The sequence below is a fragment of the Argiope bruennichi genome, chromosome 10 (assembly GCF_947563725.1).
Source record: "Argiope bruennichi chromosome 10, qqArgBrue1.1, whole genome shotgun sequence".
NCBI classification, from domain to species: domain Eukaryota; kingdom Metazoa; phylum Arthropoda; class Arachnida; order Araneae; family Araneidae; genus Argiope; species Argiope bruennichi.
The window spans coordinates 81519335-81539497 of NC_079160.1; the positions used below are offsets into that span (position 1 = coordinate 81519335).

Genomic DNA, 20163 nt, shown 5'->3' on the forward strand with positions numbered 1-20163 from the left:
CAGTTATCCGTATATTCGATTTTCTGGATCTAGCCTGTAGCAATAAGTCCGAAAGGCTGAAATATTACTGTGCTTTTTCTTCATACTTCGCATACGAAAGTCTAAAAATTGTTCAAACCATAGTGACTTTATGAAATTCATTATTTGTACACGAAAACAGCTAAAATTAAACATTTCTATGAGGAAATAACTTGACTACGCAATGAAACTCTGAATCGGTTGTAACTATTTTCGATGTTGGATATGAACACGAAAGAAATGCCGGAAAATAAATAACAAACAAACGTTTGATATTCAATTTCCCTGACTCATTCGTGCTTTCTCTTGATATATAGTATTCCACGTTTCCTGCGACGTGCAGTCTTCAGGTGTCGCAATGTTTTCTACTCTCTTCTGGGCATCCTGTAGCGAGGAAGGTAAGGCGGTTTCGCTGTATTGACGCAATGTCGCTGACAGTTTCCGTTTGACAGCCAGACGTTGTCATATAGCGTTTCCTTCGCACTCGCATCTGACGAATTCGCCTTTCTCGGAGTTTCAGGTAAGGCTGTTACGGATATTTTCATTGTCCAGTCTCTGGATACGTAGTTTTTTTTTTTTTCTCTCTGTTTTCTCATATACGAGGAGAGAAGTGTTGTAATGCTTTTAAAAATTCTAACTGCGAAGTTTTGACAATAGATCTTTTATTTTAGATCTTTCATGCCCGGATCTTTACTTTCTTACACACGAAGTGAAAATATTGTAACCGTTGAAAAAAAAATCGGAATTTTGACTATAATTCTTCTTCTAGACCCCCTTGAATCCGAAAAACATATTTTAGAAATCGTGACTGTCTGTTGGTCTATTGTTTTCTATAGTGTTTGTAAACACTATAGATCAAAAAACGCTTAGATTTAGACGAATGAAATTTTAAAAAAATGGTACTTACAAACATTTCAATCAAGTTTGATACTTACATCCTATCAAATTTTGAACGGATTCCAATCTGTGTAACTTCTGTCTGTCCGGCTATCCGAGTACAAGTGAACACAGAAACTGCAAATCTTAAAAAGCTAAATAGATGGCTCAGAAATTGAAATTCTGTATTGTAGATCGTCAAGAAGTTAACTGTTTGTTAGTTTGTATTTTTGCATACATGTAAACACGATAATTCAAAAACAAGTTTTGTTTTGAATCATCGAAAAAAAATTAATTCACATTTTAAGTTCTTAAGTGTATAGAAAAATTCTGAGTCAAATCTGTAAAAAGCTTGACCGTCAGTTGGTCTGTACTTTCTCAAGTATGTAAATGCTATAACTACAATACTCAGTGGCTTATATAAATGAAATTTGGAATGTGATCTTATGATAATTGTAGTTGAATGTCAAATTATGTCAATCGGTCCTAATAAAAGCATTCAAAATATTAGATTTTCTGATATTTTTGTATTAAATATATGTCAATGATTAGTTCCCAAATATCGCTCACTAGGTTCACGCAAAGATCAATTTTCCGAAACTATAGTTCACAAATAGCATGCAGTTAATATACAAATACTGGTTTTCTTTACTATACTACGAAACACACCTCTTATTTATAAAAATGAAAATCTGAGCACTCATGGTGTTCATTGTCCTGATCAAGTTCCCCGATTTTATGCAGGGAAACGTATATTTTATATAAAAGTATTTTTATATAAGAATATTTGCAGTGTAAATACAATTACCAATTTTATCTTTCTACTTTAATCTGATTCATTAAATATTTTTACTGTTTGTTTACTCATGTGTGTACTGGCATGCATTCAGTCAAGTGATAACATTAAGTATGCTTTTGATTTCTCACTTGGATGTTTACCTCACACAGCAGTCAACAGCAGATTTGATATTTTATAACTTTAATCTGTATCATGTTGAAAGTATTTGCTATTAATCGCCTTTGACGATGAGCTGACACGACGGAGATGTTTTTTATATTTCATTATAATTAAATTGTGTATATATAAATTCATACCCATAATTCCGTCATGCATTAAAGTAGTGCTATTATAATTACATATTATTTATTACTTTTGTAAATTATTATGTGGCTATTTTCATAACATGATAGTTTTTGCATGCTTTCAAAAAAAATTACCCGTTTTCTTAAGCTTTAAACTATAGCTTTCCGAGCATCTTAATTTCTTAAAACTAAAATAATACTCCAAGCAATTTAGAATTCCATCGGCTTGTTTACTCTTTCAACATAACAGCGTATCTTACAAACATTGCCAGATTCCAGAAGGTTTACAATGGATCATCAGCTATTACACAAAAAATAAACGAAATAATATTAACAAAATATGTTTATCAAAGAAAAAATCGTTTGCTTTTACTTTTTAATACTATTTTAACAAAATAAAATAGTAGCAGTTATAAAATGTCTGAAAAGGAATCGTCTGCTAAATGTCTATTAACAGATTTAGATTATGATATTTACCGAACAATAGTACATTTAAAAACGCAAATGTACAGTTAATTTATTTTCTAAATTTCGCGATATTGTAATTTTATTTTTTTTCTCGTAAACCTCAGAAAATAGTAACCTCAGTTCTTCTTTAGCTTTCAACAATGGAAAAAATTCACACAATTAAAAATTTCATAAAATAATGAAAAGGATTTAAATTTCAGATTTACGATGTAATATATTGTTAATCAGATAAAAAAAATATGTAAAAAAATTAATTGTATTAAAAATTGTCAAAATGCAGTAAAAATAGTTGTTAAATTGGTGTCATTAAAAGGACAGTTTTTCATATTTTAAACGCATACGTGCAGTAAAAACCTTTTTAGTTATTCGTTCAAGAGACCATACATCAAAACTACGTATTAATGCAAACAACATACCATTGGTACCTGGTTTAAAATGCGATAAATTATTCTATTTTACAAAATAAAGGTACCAGTAAAACCGTGCAAAACTTCGGAATCTCTTAATTCCCCTCCCCTGTAAAATAAATAATTTGATCTTCCCTTGGATTGTTTAAAGGAAATACTCAAGGGTGTGCACACATAAAATATCAAAGTTGTTCATTGATGTGATCAATTCACAATTCGTATAAATTATTTAATTTTGAATGCAAATCTTCTTTATATATTAGTTTGTAATTTTCAATAATACACAAAAAAAATATTAAATTTAGTGACAATTGAAAAGATTACATAGAGTTGTCCATGAGTAAATATAATATCTAGCTAATACAATCTCTTTTTATACTTTCTTTAATCAGAAGATGATTTGTAATCTTATGTGTGATGCATTCATGATCCAATGTTTGACATCATAGACATTTTTGCATTAGGATTGTGATGCACGAATGTCGTTTTAAAATGTTGTTTGTGAAAATGTTTTTAAAACAATTCCAGGTCATTGCTCCAAAGCCTTGTCAGAAATCATGATAAATAATCCAGCGCAACATACATTAAAATCTTCATGTGACTGCAAGCCACGATGAGCTATACATTTGTCCTCATTATTTAAAATTGTCCTCATTATATTTGTCATTATTTAAAAAAAATAGCCACATGCACAATAGAGACACGCACTAAATTTACTTGAACAAATGCCATAATTAAAGAACTATTAAAATATGAAGAAATTTGACTTAAAAGGCTTTGAATTGAATAATACTGACGTTATTACTGTATTGAAGCAAAATTTCATATTCATCACAATACCGGCTTCTGATAAATTAATCTTATCTTTATGACAGCAAACAAATGAGTAAGAGAAAAGTGTTTTGAGATGCAATGTTTTCAAATTATGTTCATAGGTTCAAGAGAGCATTTTGTCACAACACAATCCATTCGCAAATTCCTGGCACAACAGTAAATCAGAGATAACGAACTTGTCTTATTCTCGTTTTCTTTTAATGAGGTAATGGCCTAATCACGAACCGGCCTGTCCTACAGGGTGTAAAACCTTGAAAGCTACCGGGGTGAAAACTAAAACCCCGGCACTCAGCTCATTTACATTTTTTATTAAATTTCAAAACGAATATACTAACAAAGCCAAAACATGGGCAGAAATAAAGTTCAAATTTAGTAAAATTTTAGAGAAAAATAGAAGATCTGAGTACAGTAGTAATAATAATCCATGCTGGTTCAAGAAATCAAAGAACAGCAATATTAAAATTATAGACAAACATACCCATGAAAAACTGAATAAAACTAATGGCGCCAACTGATGCAAAGAGCATATTATCAGCACTTTCTTTCAATGTTTATTTTCAATTTTTATTGTTGTGAAGACTTGCTGGTTGTAAATTATGCATAGCTCTATGCTACTATTACTTCTTTATATTCGCTGGTTAAAGATAGTGCCTATGCTACCATTGCTTTTTTATATTGCTGGCTGCAGATTGTAACTAGCTCTATGCTACCATTGCTTTTTTATATTCGCTGGTTTTAGAATGTATCTACTTCCATGCTACCATTGTTTCTTTATATTCGCCAGTTGTTATTTGTGGTTTGATCAATTCTCCTGCGACAGTTGATATTTCTCTGACAGTTGAAAAATTCTCAAAGGTGTAAGCAGTTGTTGTTGGAGGTTTCGCACCCTCACTTGATATCAGGCATATAGTTAAATAACCTTGGAATATATAAAGGCATAAATCTATATTAATGATTAAAGTCTCTTTATGTATATGTCTGTGTATGTGTGCGTGTATGTCTGTCTAAAGATCAGCAGAATCAATATGCTTGGAGAGTAAACACTGTGGTCAAAGGCTATTACTGTACTTTATTGATGAGTTGGATTATTTCTTAAAAGATATTTGCAATATATTTTTTCTAGTTGGTAATGTGGCATTTTAATATATCGAAGTATTATATAGAAACTTTGTTGGAATATATTGTTATTTATTTCTTAAAAGAATGATCTTTCAGATTTTTAATGTTCTTATTTTGAATGAAGTAATTAGACTGACATTTTAGGATATTCAGAAAATATTAATTGTCTTGATGTAAGATGTTCTTTACATTAAACGAAATAATTTTCTATGAACACATTTTATTAATCAATTTTTAATTAATCATCTTGATCAATTTGTTTTCTGGGATCAATAGCAGCTAAAAAATTTAACTAAAGATTTTGAGCAATTGGTCTTAATGAATTCCTGAGCAAAATATTTTTAAATTTCAAATTTTGATGTGTAATACAATTTCAGAAGCCATATAATATTCTATTCATGGCACTATTCATTTCCCTAATTTTCTTTTAATATCTTTATGCAAATAATTATATCACAGAAAAATGCAGCAAGGTTTAAAAATTAGTCAATATTAAAAAATTTTTATCGTTGCACAAATTCTAAAGATAAATCTTAATTGAAAAAAAGAATCATTAATTCCATTAAAAGCATAAAACCTATTTAACGTGGAAAATAAATCAAATTATCAACAAAGAAAAAAAGATGAGAAATATTATTGCCAATATTGAAAATCGAATTTAATTTTACTTCAAAAATCATTAAATATAAAATATTTTTTTAATTAATTAATAATGGGAAATTTCCAGACACACATTATTATCCTTGAAAGTATAGTAACTGTAGGTGACAAAGAAATAGATTTTCTTTGATAATATATTCCAAAGTTATTGAGGAAAATAATCAATATTTCTATAATTTTTAATTAAAAAAATCTGAAATTTTGTAAAAAAGTAATATTTATCTCTTTTTTGTGAAAAAAGAGTTAGATATTGCAAATTCAAAAAATATCTAAGCACCAAATTCAATAGATCTATATATGTTATCTGCCTTCCCCAACTTTTCAGACATTTTTACATTATGGATATCGCATAATACATGACATAATTTACAAGAAAATCTAAAAAAGACAATTTTTTCTGGCCATGACATAACTAATGTAATTGTGTTCAGATTATATTGTTTTTTTTCCATTGTCCTATTCAGATTTATCATTATAAAGTACTATGCAGATAGTTGCTAAATTACCTAATCGGCGACATCTAGATTCCAACCTGGGGCATCCCTACATTGTATTATTTTTCAGAAGATGGTGTCAAGAAAATAGTATACATAACTGATTATCGATAAGTAGCAAATATAATACGAAGGGAACTATCAATAAACATGAAGAAATTTGCTGGAATGGTCTCCAGAATGGTCTTTGCTGGACTTGATGAAAGATAATTACAAAATATAGATCTAAGGCAATTTTTTAGCATTTTAGAATCCATCACAAAAATGTGTATTTTGAAACCTTTTTGGCCTGTAGATTGACACCAAAATATAGTTGTAATCACAATATAACAAATTTAATTTCATGAAGTCATTGCATTTATGAGTTATTTCTTTTACATGCATGCGAAAGTAGGGACCGACAGATTATCAACCGTTTGACGGATTTGGTTCACCATATGAAAAATGTCTATATTGTAGATTGTAATCTTGTATATACTAAATTTTATTAACTAGCTCTTTGCGTCTTATATTTATCGAGTTCACTTGTTTTTGAACAGCCAGACACACAAACAGATTTCCTGCTAATGGAATTTCGTTCAAAATTTGAAAGGAATCAACACATTTGATCACAAGTTCATGTACGAAATTTTAGACATCTGGCTCAAAGGCTTGTAAGTTATCGCGTTCACAGACAGACAAATTGGCAAAAATGTGTTTTTCGGACTCAGAAAGATCTAAAACGTGGATATTCACCAAAATCACGAATTCGAATTTTTTGAGAATTACAATACTTCTTCTTCTATACTTTGTGTAAAAGAAAGTAAAAAGAATGCATTGTTTATTTAAGTTAGGTCATTGCCCCGTTTTGAAGTTACATAACGTGTATTTGGAGCATATCGCTTCACTTTGAACCACTGTGAAATGACGGGGCAACACTTGGGTCAACAATTAAGTCCTTACCTCAAATTTCCACACCACACTAGTGGAACGATATTTTAACCATGAAGGATAGGATTTTACGTGCAACAATACCTTTATTTTTCCATTTTAGGTACAGTCTCAATTCTAAGATCCATTGGTTCCGGAACCGAAACTATGTCAATAGAGAATAATAATAATAATAATAATAATCCAAATTTCAGGTTTGAAAAATGGTTTAATCATGTTTATAATATGCATTAACTTTCATTTTGAAAGAAATACTTTTATCTTTGTTGTATCCATTTATTTCTCTGAATTAATTCCGTTAGATTCAATCCATTCAATATTATAATATGCATTAACTTTCATTCTCAAAGAAATATTTTCTTTGTTGTATCCATTTATTTCTCTGAATTAATTCCGTTATATTCAATCCATTCAATATTTCCTCTTAATTAAATCCGTCACTGGATAAGTTAATTCGAATTGACGTTTTCTCTCTGTAACTTGTTTTTCTATTGCAACATTCGCGCTATTTTATTAGCACCTGCTCTCGCTTCGTCTTGCAATTGCACTGCAACAACGTCACTCAGAAATGCAATTAAAATTAACAAACAAAAAAGAGTCATATAAGTTCATATCACTGGAAGGAAGAGGGTTCATATCACTGGAAGGAAGTCTATCACCAAAGTCTATCGAATGAGACCTTGAATCCGCTATTGTCCAAACATTCTAAAAATAGCACTCAGAAATTTCCGCCCGGAGGCAATAGAAACCGCAACTTTTCGGATACCGAAAATTATGACTGTGTCGAACATAAATATGCGTTTTGTTAGGTGGGATAGGAACATTCGAGAATTATTGCCCTTGTATCCATGACGTAAATTTTAACTGTTTTGCAAGTCACTGTTTCCTTTCATTGCAAATCCCTTTTATCATTTCTAACATTTAAAATAAAATAGTTTTCAATTTAAGTTCGATAACTTCTGATTGGGAAACATTCCACGTATCGAAATGAAATAATAAAAAAGAAACTTCATACTACGAAATTATAAAGAAAAAAGAATTTTTTAGAACGTTGTAGCTTAATAGTGTTAAGACTTTATTTGTCTTCCTACTATTTATTATATTATATATTATTTTTATTATTTATAATTATTTTTAAAATATTATTTTAAAGAATTAGAATTTTTTTTAGAATTATATTTTTAAAATTTGCTCTTAATTTATATAGTAGCGATGGCGTATACAAAAAGCTTGTATTTTAATATCGGTTCATCGAAAGTATGTACGAGTATAAACGAAGTGCTACAACAATGAAAAGTTTTGTTATAAAATATACTTAAAAATATTTAAAATTCTATTAAAATTAGAGAAAAAATGTACTGAAATAAAATTGATATTAGAAAAATATATTTATTTATTTATTGAATTTAAGAGTGGTGTAAAAACGATTTTTAATTAATAAAAAGATCCTTAATTTTATATTAATATAGGTGTATCGAGCGTACTTCAACAATGAAAAGTATTGCTATAAAATATACTTAAAAATATCAAAAAGCTTAAGGTATCTGTCTACGTGCGAAGACAAATTTTTGAAAAAAACTTTCAATTTTCATTTTTAGTTTATTTTTTAGGTCATTGCAATTCAAAACAATGAATAATACCATTTAAAAAGTTTTATCTAATTTGCAACTCAGTAAAATGGGGAAATTTGGGTAAAAACTGTGAAAATTGGTGTAAAACGCAAAACATCCTAACAAGAATTCTAATCAAAATTTTCAAATTCTTTTTCTACAAAATATAGTTACAGCTTTAGTGAAGGCAATGAACTAGGATCTAAGAAATATTTGCGTTTATAAGAAAGTTATAGCAGTTCGAGTATTTCCTAATTGAAAATTTATCAAAATTCTTATGCATAAACAACATTAAGGAGCTCTAAATAAAAAACTATTCATCTCAGAACTATAATCCAAGTTTATTGCCTTTAGGATAATATAAATAACATACATACAAAATTTCATTAAAAAATATTCATAATATTTTGAGATATCATATTTTGCGTATCAAAATTTTTACAAAATTAAAGTTCCTCAAAAAATGCATTTAAAGTTTTTAATTGTGTTTTATAAAAAATATCTCTCTCTATTTTTTTTAATATTCATCACATTTGTATGATACACCTTCTTTGTTAACAATTTTATTTGTTTTCTTCTTTTTAATAGCTCTTAATTTTTTCCTGGCAAGTTTTGTTGTACTTAATGACTGCCTTTTTGACGTGATGATTCTTTCTTTATCGAGAGAAAGGAAGTGTCTCAGGGTATAATCCCCAGGAGTTATTCCCAGTTCAAAAAAAAATTGCCAAGAGACCATAAAATCCATCATTAAAAATTATTGCAGTTATTGATGCTCCCAAACGTAAAGTCTGTAGCTCCACAAATGTGTTTTTGGGAATTATTGTCCACAAAAGATTATTAAAGCTTTCATTGGCATTTTGAGTCTTACCGTGTAAGCATTTTTTCAATAAATTTTGATCGCATAGCTGATGTATGTTGGCTTAATGATTTTAATAATGTTCTTTGGAAGACCTGCATTTGTATCTTTGAATTTTTTTCCACGGGAAATTGCACGTTGATATTTACACCAACTGTCCTTTCCTGTTGGGCGCTGTCCATGCATGGGATGTTTATTACTAGAACATGTGTGAGAATGAATTAGAGAAAAATTGTTCGGAAGTCAAATTGGTGTTATTGTAAAATTTATTTATTTATTGAATTTTGAAGTGGTTTAAAAACGATTTTTGATATGCTCCGTAGTTATTGAAGATAAAAGCTAAAATTATGATTGTTTTTTTAATTAGAATCTAAATTGAAATTTTTAAAACAGTTTTTTACTGAGCAGCAACTTTTGAGCAATCTGTCAAATTTGGTAGCTTTAAATCCAACAAATAGAGAGAAACTTCCGAAATCGTAAAGCATTTCAATAATAGAAATACTTCCGAAATTGTAGAGCATTTCAATATTTCTGTCGCAACCAATAAACATTAGCATTGTAGTGCAGATAGTATATGATTGCACTAAACTATCCTTCCGATGCCAACCTAACCAATACGGACGAACTCAATAATAGATGCAAGTTAACTAAAAGAAATTATTCAACATAGTTAAAATTTAAACTAAAATGTTTTGAATGAAACATTCCTAAACAGGACCAAAAGAGCGGCAAATACAATTCAGGTTTCCCATCTTAAAATAGACATACAACTTTACAGGCTTGCAGAAGGGACATTGGCAAAAGGCGATTATTATATCGATAACTAAAGCATGTAAATATTTGATAGAATCGGTTGTTAGCTATAGCTATCACCGGATGTTTCACGTGCAAAAATCCACGTGATCTTTCTCTCGCACTTTTCTTATCTGTAATGCCCCACGTGATTTTTCTTTAAGCATTCTTTATTCCGGAACTTCCGAAATGAAACATAACAACTGTTGTTTTCATAATTTCACAAAAGTTATTCGTGACGATCTCAAAATTGAAACTTTTGCGAATTTTATCAGATAAACTTAAAGATAGATAATCAGAATAAGATAGGAATACGATCCTGCCATGCCCAGTTAGAGGAAAATAAAAGGCATAGAGCTAAATAGAATAATATTTATATTAATTTCCACTCCATAAAAAAGTGGAAGTTCAATCTAATCTCTTCCAATCTGTAGAACAAACATTTTCTCAAAATCTTCGTTGTTTAAGTACTAGATAGCAAGCGTTAATTTCCAAGAATTCTCAAATTTTTATTATAAAATCGAAATTAATCCCTTAAAATTTAAGGTACGAGCAACGAACATCCACTAATTACTTTATTTCCTCCTAAAAAGCTTTATTTATTAGTAACTAGTCGTCTTTGGCTACCTTTTGGCGGTTTATCAAATTATTGGTAGTATTAAATTTCAGTTAAATAGTTTACATATAACTTTATGTCCTTGATTCCTCCAAACTACCAAATATTTAAAATCGTCCTACTTTAATTGTCTTACATAGGTTCTATTTATTGTATACTCGAACCTTTTTATTGGAGAACAATCTCATAAAATCGTGGCACTATTAAAAAAATAAATGTACGGTTCATATGTCTTCTAAATTCGCGGTATTGTAACATCACTCTTTTATTCGTCTTTTAAATTAAACAAAATCCTTCTTTTTTAGCATTCAACAATGGAAGAAAATCATGCGATTAAATATTTAATGAAAAATTGAAAACAGTATGAATTTCAGGATAACTTTGTAATCCATTAATGGAGTCAAAAAATATTTTTAAAGAATTGCCAAAATTCGAAAAAAATTGGCATAAATATAATATTGATGTCTTTAAAAAACAATTTTTTAAATTTCGAAACGGTGTGAAATTTGTATTTGGACTATAAAATTTTCGGAAATTACCACTAAAAATGTCAAAATTTAGCTTAATTTTTATTAATTTAAATTGTAATTAAAAAATTTTAAAAATCAGTCTGAAATGCATATTATATATATGATAAATTTGTAGCTGTAGCCAAACGGTTTGACGTGTAGAGCGCCAACACATATACACATTCATCTTCATTATTAGTAAATATTTTAAATCCAAAATAGTTTAAATTTTAATTAAAGACTGAAGAGTGTTCGTCTAATTCATCCAAGCTAATTTTCTTTCTTTTTTTGCCATCTAAAAATTGAAGTTCTCTTTTCAAATTTTGATTTCGAGTACTTCAAAAAACGCTTCACGCTAAACTCCGCAATATTCCTATCTTATTTATTTACTCCTCGAATAAAAAAAAAAGTGAAAGCTGTAGTTAAATGCTTCACAAGAGTAAAAGTAGTATTCATATTTTCTCAGAAATTAACATTGACTCTAAATAATTTGTTGTCAAATGATGGTCATTGAGATTCATTTGCAACTGATTAGTAAATTACATTGAGATGATGAAAGGTGATTTTTGATAACTATATTTATCAATAAAAAAAAGGATTCAGTACTTAATATTAAATTGTTTATAATATTTATGTTAAAATTCTAGATAAAAAGAAACCCTAATTTCTCTGTATAGAGGAATGAACTAAAATATACATCTAATTCGAATTGCAATGCGAATTTGAATATTTTTGATTATGGATTGTCTTTGGCAAAGATTTGTCTTCATGATTAAAAGGAGCAAGGTTTATTTTATTGACAAAAAGTCATAATACAACCACGCGTTTTGAAATTGCATGGAATCTTTCAATGGAATAGCTTCAAAATTTGAACCTTAGCTTTCAATACTGGAAAAAAGTCATGCCAATAATATTTTCAATATGAAACAATGAAATGGCTTGGATCTCACTATAATGATAAAATCTATTTTTGAAAATTGTGCAAAAAATATTTTTAAATAATTGTTAAAATTCAGCAAAGTTTGCACATTAATTAAATATAATTAAAAACATAATTTTATAAATTCCAATGTGGAATTATTATTAAAGAACAATTTTTTTGAACAGCTAAATTTTTAGAAGTTACTGTGAAAAAAGAAACCTTCAAAAGTTTGCTTAATTTTTATTAATTAAAATATTAATTATAATAAATAAGAATAAAATTCTGATATTTTAAAAGTTTGCGAACTTTACTTTCTCAAATATACTTTAAAACTAGCTCTTAAATTTCAAAAGACTCGCTCCAATGTGGACATTTCCATTTTACAAAATATAACTGTACTCGATTTGTTAGATCTAAATTACAATTATCTGTCCTGTCCACATGCATACCAAAATATTCAACGATACACACACGTTCTACTTTATGTTTTTTAGTGATGAATTACTGAATGCAATCTAAAGTAATCGCGCAGGCGTCCTGGAGAGGGGTAGCGCATCTTCCCTGTGATCTAGGCGTCCTGGGTTCGAATCTCGATTTGGGCATAGTTGTTCTTCCCCTGTTCTATCTGTGAGATGTGTGAATGTGCCCCCCTGTAAAAAGGGGTTGTGCAAGCGAATGAGTGATGCGTGAGTAGCAAAGTCGTACTCTTGTTTCGCCTAGTTAGTGCTACTGAACAAACAAGAGACGCTCTCCCACCGGCTTAAATCGCTGTCTTCGTAACCGCGGGCTTGCCCATGGCAAGTGCCATAAGAAACAACAACAAAATAATCGTTGTAAAAATGACCTCTGTTGTTGTTTTTTATTGTTTCAAAATATAATGAAGAAATTAAATATTATTTTAAGAGCATCGCTTCTTTCCATGACGACATTGAACCAAATATCCACATTCATTTTTAATGCTAGCGATTAAGAAATATTCCAAATTTCATCCCTCTAGTTTATTTCGATTTTGCATACACTTTATTACCAAGAAGTGTTTAAAAAAATTGATTTTCAAATTGTTCCGGAAGTCTTCTAAATAGTCAAAAGCATTCAAGGACCGGCTTCATGTTATTAAGCCTTTATTAGAACACCTATATTTTTTTCTTTTCATATATGTTACCGTTTGAAAATTTATTAATAGTAAATAGAACATCCTCCCCCTCCCCCTGATATTTTTGTATTAATATTTCATTATTTTCGGCTAAAAAGCTATGAAAATATATTTCTTTATTGCAATTTTCGACCAATTTTTTAATACTTCGTATCCCACATTTTCGATCTGATTTATGGTTTATGGCCTTGCAGGTGTTTTTATGAATGGAACAGCGTGTAGAGTAAATGTTTTTGCAACGTAATTCGTTGCATAAAAAAAAAAGAATCATTCAGATAAAAGATTTTTATTCGTTTGAGAGATGCCATATTGATTTGGAGGGACTTTTTTTTTATTCGTCATACTATCGTATATTGTATAGAGTCGTTCGTAAATTTTGTATTTTCTAGAAATGGAAAAATATAGATGGTTAGAATTGGAAGTTATTGTCTTTTAGAATAGTGTAAAGAAGGGAAAAATGCTCATAACAATGCCCTAATCTCGCAGGTATACATTTTAGAATATGAAAAGATGCATGATGTAAAAAAACAAAAGAAATGGGGGAAAAAAGATTCGTCTGGCGAAAGCTATCGTTTTCTTTCTATTTTAGAACTATGTAAATTAGACGGCAATTAAATAGATATCAGTAAATAAATATCACTGTTTTTTAAAATTCTAGAATAGAGTAAAAATCATTTTTATGTAATAATATATTTGGAAGCTAGTGTTGGAAACCTCGAAAATCTTAAATAATTTTTAATTACTTCAAATTCTAATTAAAATTTCAAAAAAAAAATCTCTGAAGTGCCCATTTTTAAACTCCAAAGCTTATTTTTTCCAAAGTTTATGGTTCTAGATCAAGTGATTTAACAAGTAGAAAGTCAACAAAAAAATGTAACAGTCTCTTAGAGATAACGAATGAATTATGTTCTTGGTTGTTGCTTATACATCTATTCTTGCTATCCACTTTTGGAATTTTTTTTGGGTGTTCCCATGAGTTCTGAATCTGTTCTCTGCATTACTTTAAATAAGCATACTTTAATTCTAATTAAATTTAAACTTATTTTTCATCATGAGTGTAAGTTTGAGTATTTTGCTGAAGAAATTTCAATGAAATGATTTTTTTTTTTTTTTTGTCCAAGCATAATTTTTACAGATATATCCAAATTGCATAGATTAAATTCTTTCTGATATACCCTAAAGCTGTTTTCCGCCTTAGTAATATTATTCAAATTGAATTGTAAATTTGTCTACGTTCATCTAAAAATCCCTTCTAGGTAAAATTGTTTTATCTGTAAATTTGAATCCCATTCATACGATATATTTTGTAGGAGAAAATATTACTATGATTTATATGGAAAACATTTTAATTTCTACGTATGAATCTCTCAGATGACACTTTTCAAATTTGATACTATTTACTTTTAACAAATTTTTTTTCGATACTCCATGTATTTATTATATAAGTATCTGATTTATTTTCAACCAAAATATCTATTATTTAAGTTTTATAAGCTATATAAATATATAAGTCCTAATTTTATTGTATTTAAAAGTTCTTGTATTTAAAAGTATTGTATTTAAAAGTTATAAATAAAAGTTCTCTCGTTAATAAACACAAACAACATCAAAACATATCATGAACAAAAACAATGCGAGTCACAGTTGCCATAACTTATTTAAAATTTTAGAAGAATACAAAAAGAAAAATTTCAAAGCAGACGATTCATAAATATTTAACAATTTCCGTCAGGAAGACAATAAAAGGTTATTTAAATAGTTGGTTTGTTTATCATCGAAATATCCGGTACTTTCAAATCAGAGAGCAATACGAAAACATTAAAATACATCACAAATTAAAATATTTGATTTATAAATTCATTTATAAATTCAAATTCTGGAATAACTTAAAAGAAAAGCTTAAAAGCAAACGATTCATGAACAATTAATAATTTCTTTCAATAAAAGAAGAAAATATTATATAAATACCTGGTTTGTTTATTAATGAAAATCTTTAAATAATATAAAAATCTAAGACTGAACTTAGAATGCTATTTTTAAAGTGTTATTTCTTCATCGAAATTTCAAGTGAAAGATTGATATCGCTTTCCTATACAATGAGGTAGATTACTCTTAATTAGAATAGCATCTCTTTTAGAGTAGGAAAATTAAAGCTACGAAATTTTACAGAATTAGAATTGCACAGGACGTGTTTTAAAACAGAGGTCGTAATTTTGAACCTTTGTTAAATAAAAGAACTACACCTGATTCGGTAACCTACTTTATAAATTCATGCCTCGGTTTGATACTTTCTCCTGTGGATTTTACGAGCAAACATGCTGGATTTTGAATAGCATCACATTTCGAAACAGTGGCACTCTTGTTTTAAATTCAGGATATTGTCACAAGGCTCTTTCTAAGATTCAAACTTCAGAAATAAATGAATGCTAAATGCAAATATGGAAAAGTTTAATTATTTTACACATTAATTGTGACAAAATTGAATTACTTTCTTTTGAATGATAAAGAATTTACGATTAAGTCCGTTCCTTAAATTTTTGTCATGTAAAAAATATTCCTAAGGCAATAAATGCATTTCCATTCTTTTTTGTCAAAGTTGAAAGCTCAGAAACTTTATAATGTACTGTTCCATGCTTTCAAACTTGGAAAAAACTATTTTATTAAAAAAGCAAAATTTATTCAAAAAAAGATAGAATAAAAATTTAAACAGAAGTAAAATTTAAAGAATTGCTTTTAAATTATTGTCTTCATATAATAAACTAAATTTTATACATTTGTTAAGAATTTTTTTATATAATTATCTGTATATTTTTTAATTTATATTTGAATATATTAGCTTGAGATTAAAATAAATAACCGGTTGAAAATTTGCTTAGAAATGTGGAGTTAACAAATATTCTAAAATTATCTAATAGGTAGATCAAAAAGAACTTTTGCCAGTAGGCTTTTTCTGCGTCATATTTAAAATAATTTTCGAAATTTAAATTTTAAATTTATGAAAGTTTTAAAAGTTAAAAGCATTATCGCGTCCCACGAAATTACATGGAGTAGCTTTCCTCAGAGATGGTTTCACTATAATCTTTTTGATGCCGATATTCTAAAGATTTCTTGTTACAACATTACTATCTTTGACGATAATATGCAACCACTGTTGAATATTTCTTCTCACTTTTAATAATAAAAACTTTACTAGTAATTAAACACAATTACTATTCAACTCGTAGACAGGACAATCAAATTTAACACAAATAAACGTCTGTGCTTCATCTAATATATAAAAATCTCGTGTCACGGTGTTTGTGTTCGTAATCCTCCGAAACGGCTCGACCGATTTTTATGAAATTTTTTATGTGTTTTTGGTAGGTATGAGAATATGTCGTAAAGTATATTTCATAACGATAAGTAATTAGGGTGTCCTTATCCCGACATTCCACGTTCAACGTACGTTGATAAGATCAACGCTTGCTTGAAATCATTGCCACTGTGGCGTAATGTTGAAAAAGTCCAGATGAAAATAAACATGCACGTCCAAATGCTACAAGATCCGTCTATTGACACATTCTCGGACCAATCGTAAGATATCGACGATGGAAAAGTTATTGTCTATGAAAATACTGGATGCATAAAATTGCTCATTAATTTCTACACTGTCGTTGGAATCAATGACAGTTGGAAATGAGCAAAATGCTCTCATTGACCGCATATTTCCCGATATACGCACACAATACATAAATCATGCGTGGCTGGCAGAAAGAGCCATTTTGGCAGCAAAAATGTGGACGTCGACAATTTAAACCTCAAGATACAGCAGTCGTTGCCAGGTGACTTGGTATCATACAAAAACTATTATTAGATTCAAAATTAATTTTTAATGCAATATCAAAGCAATTCTCAAAGATTTTTTTTGGCTTCGCGGTATATATCACTTTTGACAACATTTTAGACTAAATTAGTTGTTAAATTTTTTTCTCTCTAAATTAGCATCTTCACAAATCTCTGTAGTTCCTCAAGGCCTTTTCTAATTCTACTGAATTTTTATTAACGAGAAGAAGTTTCATCACAACTTTGTCCTTCCCTTAATGATATACAAATTAAACTTTCATTTAAATTAATTACGATGAATCAGTGCAAACACTCACATGAATCTAATCATACTCTTTTAAGTTCCTATCTATTGCCTATTACTTAACACAAGAAAGAATAATTCAAGCGCGGGAATCTTGAGTTAAGAGTATTGCCCAATCCAAATGTCAAAAAGATTTTTCTGATTCATGATTGATGAAGATATATCTATAAGAAAATAGAACAGATTCTCAAGGAATTCGCATTAACGCAAGGTGTATCATTTTATAGAACCATTCATATTTGCAAGTAATGGTTCATAATTGTTGCAGTTGGATATAAAATAACTAATAACTTTGACCTCAAAATGCTATGAGATGAATAGCAACTAAAAATCGTAGAGCACAACAAAATGGCAGATTTCAAAACAACTAAAATTATTTTTAGATAAGACATGAAAATGACAGCACGTGTATTTTAAGAAAAATGTACGCAGTCAAATAATTATGTAGGTGTTACTATGATGTAGCTAATTCGCGAAAACCTCAAATATTCATTTTAAATTTATATTTCGTTGCGAATTCTTCGTGGATTTTGGCAATTATTAAAAATATTTTTTACCATATTTCTAACAATAGATTACATAGCCCTGAAATTTAAAAAGTTTTCATTTTTTATCTAATATTTAATTGCTCCATCAAATATATAAGCTTGATTTTCTTCCATTGTTGAAAGCTAAAGCAGTAGGATTATATTTAATATCTGTGTAAATTACGAAACAAATAAATAAGTGGGTTTACAATATCGTGAAATTTAGAAAATAGATGAAGCGCATATTTAAATTTTTACTTTCTTTTAAATGTAGTATAGAGACAGAATTGTAGTCGTCAAATAAACTGGAACTCGAGATTTTGACGATTTTTCACGCTTTAGACTCTGTGATGAAAGCTTATAAGCCAGTTAACAACTACGCTGCCCAGGCAGTTGCTTTTGTATCATGGTCATGTTACTGGACTAAGAATCACAAGGTCTCAGGTTCTATCCTCGCGCATCGACAATCCACCTTATTGGTGACCCGGACGTCCACGAGTTCGAGAAACGCAATTTTGGAAAATGCTCATCTGTCTGTCTGTGACAAAGATAACTCAAAAGCGCTTAGAGCTAGATGGATGAAATTTGGTATGCGATCGTTACACCAAATTTTTAGATTTATATAAAAATTTAAGCGAAGTCTGTTCTTGTCTCTCCCCTGTGCGAATGTAAGATAACACGATAAATGCAACATGACAAGAAAAGATGAATAAAATTCGATACAAATATTTAACATCCATAGTTTAGTTTTTCATCTTCAAATTTCGAGCCAAATCCAACAAGAGGTTGACCATCTATAGATCTGTACTTTTTGAAACATCTAAATGTGATAATTTAAAAACCTATTGACTTTAATATATCAAATTTGGTACGAGTTTTTGTGCTACAAGCGTGTGAATACACGCTTTGTGACTTGGGTCAAATTTCTATTTCAGTCGGTTGAAAAAAACGCGTCTGAAAAACAAATTCGATTTTCGATTACTATTAAATGTGTGCCAGTCAATCGCCAAAAAATTCTCCAAGGATTATGCGATAAATTCAGTAAAAATGGTATTGATAGACGGCCATTCCCTAATTGAATTTAGCTCAAAATTTGATAGGTGACTACTTTATAGATATTAAACCAGTATGCCGAATTTCATCCAGCTAGTTCTCTTCGTATTGTTATTATCGTATTAACCTATATTCGAATCGCCGGACAGATAGACTTTCTCTAAACGGACTTTTGCTTAAGATTTGGCAGAAATCTGCAAATTTGCTGCAAAGACCATATACAAAATTTCATCCGTCTAGCTCAAAGCGTTTTTGAGTTCTCTTTGTCACAGACATGCTGTGTTTTTCGGGCTCAGTTCTAAAGCATGGCGATTTATCAAAATCTCGAGTTCGAATTTTTTGGTGATTCTGATGCTTCCTCTTACGAGAAACTAAAAATAATAGAAACACAGGATATATACATGCATTTTTAGATATACATTTATTTAGAATAATTTAAAAATATATAGCTACATTTTCTTTAATGTTTTGTTTCGTCTTTTGTTGCTGAAATTTGGCATATAACTTTTGAGGAGACAAAAACGAACTTCTGCTTCCGCAAATTTAACCAAACTTAAAAAAAAAAAAAAAAAAATATCAAATAAGTGATATCTAATGAAATAAATTTCTTCCCCTTTCCAAACTTTTTTTAATCAAATAATCTATTAAGTTCGAACGAGTTCAACAGTTTAAAGTTTGTATCAATATCATCAATATTTTTACTAAATCTTGTTAAATTTTAAATGAATCGTTCATTTTAAAAGTTCCTTCGATATTTTAGGTATAGACTTTTTTAAACTTTTAATTTTCTAGCATATGAAATATACAAAAGGGAAGTATTGTAATCGTCAAAAAATGCGAATTCTTGATTTCAAGAAATCTTCGCGTTTCAAGCCTGCTTGAATCGAAAAAGCATATTTTCGTAGTTATGTCTGTCTATCAATTTGTGAATAAAATAACTCAAAACAGTTTACTAGTTTCCTTTAACAGTTTCCTAGTTTGAGTAAACAGTTACTTAGTAACAGTTTACTCAAAACAGCTAGACGGATGAAATTTGGTATATGGTCTTTATACTAAACTTGTAAATCAAATCAATTCTATCAAATTTTGGGAGAAATCCATTCAGAGGAA

General features: G+C 29.1%; 1 protein-coding gene across 2 annotated transcripts in view; it reads left to right on the plus strand.

The window, feature by feature from the left end:
- The first annotated feature begins 378 nt into the window (after positions 1 to 378).
- The window catches only part of LOC129989160 (protein toll-like), a 32024-nt gene continuing 12239 nt past the window's right edge, over positions 379 to 20163 (plus strand). For both annotated transcript variants that reach the window (XM_056097511.1, XM_056097512.1), the window contains exon 1: positions 379 to 538. The gene's annotated coding sequence lies outside the window, so the exon portion shown is untranslated. The remainder of the gene's footprint in view (positions 539 to 20163) is intronic.